Raw genomic sequence first — 7,427 nt, 5'->3', positions numbered from 1 at the left:
AAGAAGGGAGGGCGGACGCTCTCTGAGGCCTGAGTCTGCAAAGCTGCGAGTCCATCTCTGGGAGCCAGGCACAAGGGCCCCGATGCGGCATCGCCCTGTCGGCCGCAGGCACAGCGCACACTGCTCTCCGCAGAGGCTTCCCTTGACATTTTCTGATGTTGGAAGTTGCTACACAGGGCAGTGCGTGCCAAGAAGCAGTGCGGAATCTGACCTTGAAACACTGCGAAGGAACAAAGAGCGAAGTCACCCCTCCCTGCACCTCTGACTCCACTTGGATGCAGCCCTGCTGGGCTCTTCGCTAAGCAAATGTCCATTTTGGGTGGTGTGTATGCCACGTGGGTCTCGACAGCTCTGCCCGTGCCTGGGAGGTGGTCTCCGGCATTTTTCGTGAAACCAAGCAGTGGGAAAAATCTACTTTCCTGTTTTCTCTCTTTCTCTCTTTCTTGACAGGCAGAGTGGACAGTGAGAGAGAGAGACAGAGAGAAAGGTCTTCCTTTGCCATTGGTTCACCCTCCAATGGCCACCGCGGCTGGCACGCTGCGGCCGGCGCACCGCACTGATCCGATGGCAGGAGCCAGGTACTTCTCCTGGTCTCCCATGGGGTGCAGGGCCCAAGCACTTGGGCCATCCTCCACTGCACTCCCTGGCCACAGCAGAGAGCTGGCCTGGAAGAGGGGCAACCGGGACAGAATCCAGCACCCCGACCGGGACTCGAACCTGGTGTGCCAGCGCCGCAAGGCGGAGGATTAGCCGGCCCCTGTTTTCTTCATACCAGCTTCTCTTGAATCACTTTACATTGCCTTACAGAAGCAATACAGCTGTCCCTCCAGACTGTGGGAATTTGAAACCAGAGCCCAAAGCTCCCATCACAAACTTGCCTCCATCTTCCACCCTCCATCTGTCCTTTTATTTCTTGCATCATTAATTCATTCATTTTTCCCTTGTTCTGGAAGGTTTTTGAAGAAACATATAAAAATGGGGAAAAAAAGTAAAGGGAGGAAATCAGGAGATAATGAGAGATGAGCACATCCCCCCCCTCCCCAACACACCAGGACATTTCAAGAGGAGTGCTGAATATTTGGGCCAGAACCTCACAGAAACCAAGGCGGAGCGGAGCATGAGCTGCAGTTTCTAAACTGATAGTGCCAATCATCGTGCCCCTGCGATAAAAGAAAACTCGCTGTGTAGGAGAGTCGTGATGGCGTTCGACCTAGAAGTTTGTTCCTGAAGTGTAGTGATGTGGGGAAAGGCTGCTTCAACAGCAGCTGTACACAGAGTGCCAGATGGGTTTCACAGGGTTGTTACCCATGAGGTCCCCGCAGGTGAGCGGAAGGATTCATGGCCCAACTCAGTTCAGCAAAGACAGCTCCCTAAGGAGCTCAACACCATGGTTGTGGGATGTAGTGGGACGAGTTTGGTGGCCAAACATCAAGAGAGACAGGCTAGAGGGTCATCTGGGAGTTTTGCCTGGCCTTTTTTTTTTTTTTTTCTTCACCTAGGATCTTTTTCACTGTTTTGAGCAGTAGAGGTCAAGGTCATGCTCCCTGGAGACACGCGGGAGTATAGGTAATCTATGATGTCGTAGAAGGACACATCCATCAGAGTCAGTGGAGCTGGCGCTAGCATTGACATTTGCTTATGAAAACTAAGGAGTCTGGTGGAGACAAGGCCATGACAGAAGGTCACCTCATGTTGGGGAGAGGCAGCCACCAAAGAAAACACACTGAACAGACCCCTTTCTTGTTAACGCTGGGAGTTATGGGAGATCCACTTCAGGAATTTTGACACTTTACTAAGGCTTAATATTTGGATTTTCAAGTCCCATGTATTTGTTTTCGAGTTGGAAACAGAGATTAGAATCATCTCTTACCACATCCTTAGACACTGTCATCACTGACCTGCTATCTCCTAGTTTTTGAGTACAAAATTGGGATTTCACTGTCCAGGCAGCTTTTATGCACTGTCATTTCACTTGCTATTATATTGTGAGCATTTTCCATACCAATAAGTAATGGAAAAATGGAATTAAAAGATAACACACATTCTTCATGAACTATTTGAAGCCCTCTCTTACATATCAATATCTATTTACAGAATTAGTGCTTTACAGATATGTTTATTTACATAGTTGATATGACATGGGTAAGTCATAACTTATTTAGTAATTCCACTATTTTGGACGTTTCTTTTTTTTGGCAAACAGCCTGGTTGAGGACTATACTTCACTTGGCTTCTGCACAGATACAGTCTCTGCAGGGTTCAAATCACACCTCGGCCACTGTGTGACCTGAAGAAAGCTACTTAACCTCTCTGATTTTTCAGCTCATTTATCTGTAGAGATAACATCAGTGCCTACCTCCTGGAGCTTTTGTGACAGAGGATACCCACCAAACAGCTGCCCACCAGAAAGCGCACCCCCAAGGAAAGCTGTTATCAGCATCACCTTCCAGGAGAGCTTGGCCACAAGTTGCAACATCATCCCAAATCCAAATTCAGATCTTGGGGCCCAGACTCCAAGCATTGAGGCTTGTTTCTAAGAGTATTATCTCACAACTCAGGAAGCCTCAAGAACAAGGGAAAGAGGTGGCTGCCCTAAGGAATGTGTGTGTGTGTGTGTGTGTGTGTGTGTATAAAGTGAAATATTTACTATGTATGCAATGCAGGTGCAGGATGAAAGGTGAAGAGGAAAGCAATGAATCACAAAACCCAGGGTCTGTACTGATTGCTCAGGCTGCTGTAGCAGACTCAAGAGTTCTGGAGGCTGGAAGCCCAAAACCAAGTAGACGGAGCGGCCCCTTCTAGGGCTCCCAGGGGAGGGTCTCTCTCCTCGGCTCATAGCCAGCTGCTTCTCTCTGTATCTCTCCCTGTCACCCTCCCTCTGTGTGTGTCTCTGGGCCCAAGTGTCCCTGTTGACAAGGACAGCAGTCCTGCTGGATGAAGCTGTACCCAAATGGGTTCGTTTGAACTTGATCATTTTGTGAAAACCTGGTTTCCTAATTGGGTCACATTCTGAGGCACTAGGAGCTGAATCTTCAACATCCGAATTTCGAGGGAGACATAATTCAACTCCTAAAAGCCTCCAAAGTCAGTTTCATTTTATTTTACCCTTTGGAGGAAAGTCACTTCACCCAGAAAATCAATCACACGTGTTCTAACTTTTCTTATAGCCCACATGGCTTAAAATATGAGAGCTCTTCAAAAAAACTCATGGAAATGCTATGCATGGATTCCATTTTTGTCAGGATTTTAAAATTTTGGCTTTTAATTTCACTTTTCCATGACCTTTTGGAAGTCCCCTCGTGTGTGCACAATGCAGGCTCCGTGAGAGCCATGGTAGATGGGGAAGGGGTAGGAAGCGTGGGAACATCTAGATGAAATAAGGAAGCACACAGGGCCACTTTCTCAAATTCTCTGTTAGGTGGTCTGTCTCTCCATCAGGAAATTCACTTACATAGCCTGAGTTTCTCATAATATGCTTTTTTAAAAATTAGATCCTGTTTTGTGTGTGTGTGTGTGTGTGTGTGTTGTACAGCTTTGTTTATTTGAGAGTCAGGGGGAGGAAAGGGATAGAGAGCAAGAGGGGGGAGAGAGAGAGAGAGAGAGAGAGAGAGCAAAAGCCAAAGAGAAAAGTGCTCTCATTCATGGGTTTACTCCCCAAATGCCTGCAATGTCTGGGGCTGGGCCAGACCAAAACCAGGAGCCAGGAACTCAGTCCAGATCTCCTATGTGGGTGGCAGGTACCCAACTACTTAAGCCATCACTGCTGCCTCCCGGAGTGTGAATTAATTGCAGAAATTGAAGAGGTCTTACATGTAAAAGTGGCAAGCATGGAATTAATGACAAAATTATAATTCAGAGCTTGAGTTCTTGTAGTCTTTGAAGATTGTTCTAAATTTTGCAAGTGATACAAGGCAGGGACTGCTGCACGAGTCTTCTTGCCTTAATCTCCAGCCTAATAGTTCAGAATAGTTCCTGTGGTGTCCTGCAATGTGACACATCCAAAGTCTCCTCTTGAAGATTAGACTGCTCTCTTCCCGTGGGGCAACTTCATCTCAGGATGGGGCCTGGCATGTCCTTGGCCTCGTGCAGGAGTTCAGCATGAAGCAGTGCTCAGGAGGTCATTGATCTGTGCACTGGCCGGCGGCCCTCCAGAAGCAGGCTGACCACTGAAGAGCCTTCAGTAGGGAGAGGAAACTGGAAGAGGGACAACACCTGAGAGCATGCTTGTTCCAATGGCTTTGGGTAGGTTGACAGATGGAGACATCTCCAGTTTGAAGAGTTTTAATATTTCCCAGTCTTGTTTGTTGAAATATAGTTGCCTCTTTTTTTAAACAGAAAACTTTTATTTAATAAATATAAATTTTGAAAGTACAACTTTTGAGCTGGGGCTGCGGCTCACTAGGCTAATCCTCTGCCTTGCGGCGCCGGCACACCAGGTTCTAGTCCCGGTCTGGGCGCTGGATTCTGTCCTGGTTGCCCCTCTTCCAGGCCAGCTCTCTGCTGTGGCCAGGGAGTGCAGTGGAGGATGGCCCAAGTGCTTGGGCCCTGCACCCCATGGGAGACCAGGATAAGTACCTGGCTCCTGCCATCGGATCAGCGTGGTGCGCCGGTCGCAGCGCGCTAGCCACGGCGGCCATTGGAGGGTGAACCAACGGCAAAGGAAGACCTTTCTCTCTGTCTCTCTCTCTCACTGTCCACTCTGTCAAAAAAAAAAAAAAAGTACAACTTTTGGATTATAGTGGCTTTTCCCCTCCATAATCACCCTCCCACCCACAAACCATCCCATCTCCCACTCCCTCTCCCATTCCATTCTTCATTAAGATTCATTTTTAATTATCTTTATATACAGAAGATCAACTCTATGCTGAGGAAAGATTTCAACAGGTTGCACCCACACACACACAAAGTATAAAGTACTGTTTGAAGACTAGTTTTACTGTTAATTCACATAGTACAACACATTAAGGACAGAGGTCCTACATGGGGAGCAAGTGCACAGTGACTCCTGCTGTTGATTTAATAATTGACATTCTTGTTTATGACATGGTTGCCTCCTTTTAAATTTTTTCATTTGTTTTTTATTTTAATTTTCAAAAAAATTAGTTTTTGATGGATCCACTGTGGTTTGCAGACACAATTCTAAGAACATAATGATATTCCCTTTTTCCTTCCCTCCCTCCCTCTCCCTCTCACACTCCCACCCTTCCACACTCTCCTTCCTTCCCCCTTTCTTTTTTTTTAGTTGTTGAGATAACACCTTTTAAATTTACACTACAGTAAAAAGGCTTAATAACTCACTGAATAAAAAGTTAAAAAAATAAAAAGCAAAAAGACCCTAGTCTAGTGGGAATATAGACAATGGCTATAAATAGTAACTGAATGGAAAAATGACCATTTCGCCCATATGCAGTAAATTTTAAAATACTCACAAATCATTAAAACTATAGTAGTGTAGGCGCCAGCGCTGTGGCGTAGTTGGTGCAGTGAGCTGGGCCTCCACCTGCAGTGCCTGCATCCCATATGGGTGCTGGTTTGTGTCCCATCTGCTCCTCTTCCCATCCAGCTCTCTGCATATGGCTTGGGAAAGCAGTGCAAGATGGCCCAAGTGCTTGGACCCATGCACTCAAGTGGGAGACTGGGAAGAAGCTTCTGGCTCCTGGCTTCAGACTGGCCCACCTCTACCCGTTGCAGCCCCTTGAGGAGTGAACCTGCAGAGAGAAGACCTATCTCTTTGTCTCTCCCTTTCTCTGTCTGTAACTATGCTTCTGAAATAAATAAATCTTTTAAAAAGTACAGTAGTATAATATTCTTTTTAAAAAATATTTATTTATTTGAAAGGCAGAGTTACAAAGAAGAAGAGGGAGGGATGGAAGGAGGGAGGGAGAGAAAGAATGAAAGAGAGAGAAAGATCTTCCACTCACTAATTCACTCCCAAATTGGCTGCAAAGCCAGGAGCCAGGAGCTTCTTCCGGGTCCACATGCAGGGACCCAAGGATCCACTGCTTTTCCAGGCACATTAGTAGGGAGCTGGATCGGAAGTAGAGCAGCTGGGACTTGAACAAGCACCTATGTGGGATGCCAGCATCATAGGTGGTGGCTTTACCCGCTATATATATACACACACACACCCCCAGAGTATAACATTCTTAACCACTGGTTTGACAAAGATACAAAACAAAGTTTTACAAAACTTGATTTGCAGCAATACTGATGCACACAGACATCTCTTTTTTGTTTATTTTTTTAATTTCAGCTCCCACATATAAGAGAGAACATGTATGAGCAGATGATGTGGCCATTTGACTGAGTCATTTTGGAGAACGGCAAAGAAGTAGAATTTTGGTAATGTTTGGGCAGCAGAAAATCATTTCTTCCTGAGAAATATCTGACTGTGTTCTACATGCAAGTTGTTTATTCTGATGTGTGCAAACATTAAGTCTGTTGGTCATCTCTGAGACAGCCTCTTCTCTGTTTAGTAATAAAGCAAATGCATAAACATAAGGTGCTTGCCTTTAAATGATGATATATGTAAATATCTCATGATATACTTTACATACCCTCAATTTAGCAATTCAAATTTCACAAGAAGACTCAACTGCAGAGAGCTCTACAAGAACTTCAGTTGTGATAGAAATACACATGGGAGGGCCTATAAATAAAGGGGCATGAGTAATTCTGTGTCTTAAATATTTTATTGTCAAGTTGATATTTCTCTCTCCATTGCATAGACCTGTGATATGCAACTGAAATATGCATCTATGACAAGCATTGCTAGCAGATGCGTAATATAGCTCGTGGAGACGTCTTAGCGACTTGGTTTGGTTTGTATTTATTATTCCATAAGGTGGCAAGGACACCTTGGATTCTTAACAAGAATGAGCCAGCTATTATGCCTGCTTAAAAGTCAAAATTAGGATGTCTTTCCTTGGTGATTTATACCATGCTATAAATAGTATTTGCTAATAATATTAACAAGGAACTGACCTACTTCCTGCTTTTAACCAAGAGATAAAAGGTAGCTGACTTCCAATTACTGAGTACCAGTCTTGCTATAAAACTTGTCTCATCTCATAAATATATTGAAATAAATTTGAAATCCAAACCCAGAACAAACCTGGCAGACGTAAAATCCCCTGGTTTTCTTATCAGGACAAGCAGAAAAGAATGCTTAACACCATATCTGGCTCCTTGACTTGATAGCTTGAGGAAATATTTGGATGTTTTCAATTAAAAGCTGACAAAAGAGAAATTGCAATGTGAATGACAGAGAAAATCAAATGCCAATTTTGTTAGAAGGAACTCATTATGGGGAGATATTAAAACTAGGAACAAATGGCAACTTTTGGATCTGGGAGACAGAAAGTGGACATATGCTTATTGCAAAAATTCAAAAATCACTGCAAATACCCAGTGAAGAAAATAAAAGC

This window comes from Oryctolagus cuniculus, chromosome 3, assembly GCF_051225735.1.
Source record: "Oryctolagus cuniculus isolate XC-2025 breed Fujian yellow rabbit chromosome 3, ASM5122573v1, whole genome shotgun sequence".
Lineage (NCBI taxonomy): Eukaryota > Metazoa > Chordata > Mammalia > Lagomorpha > Leporidae > Oryctolagus > Oryctolagus cuniculus.
Note: the sequence above shows the minus strand (reverse complement) of the source record.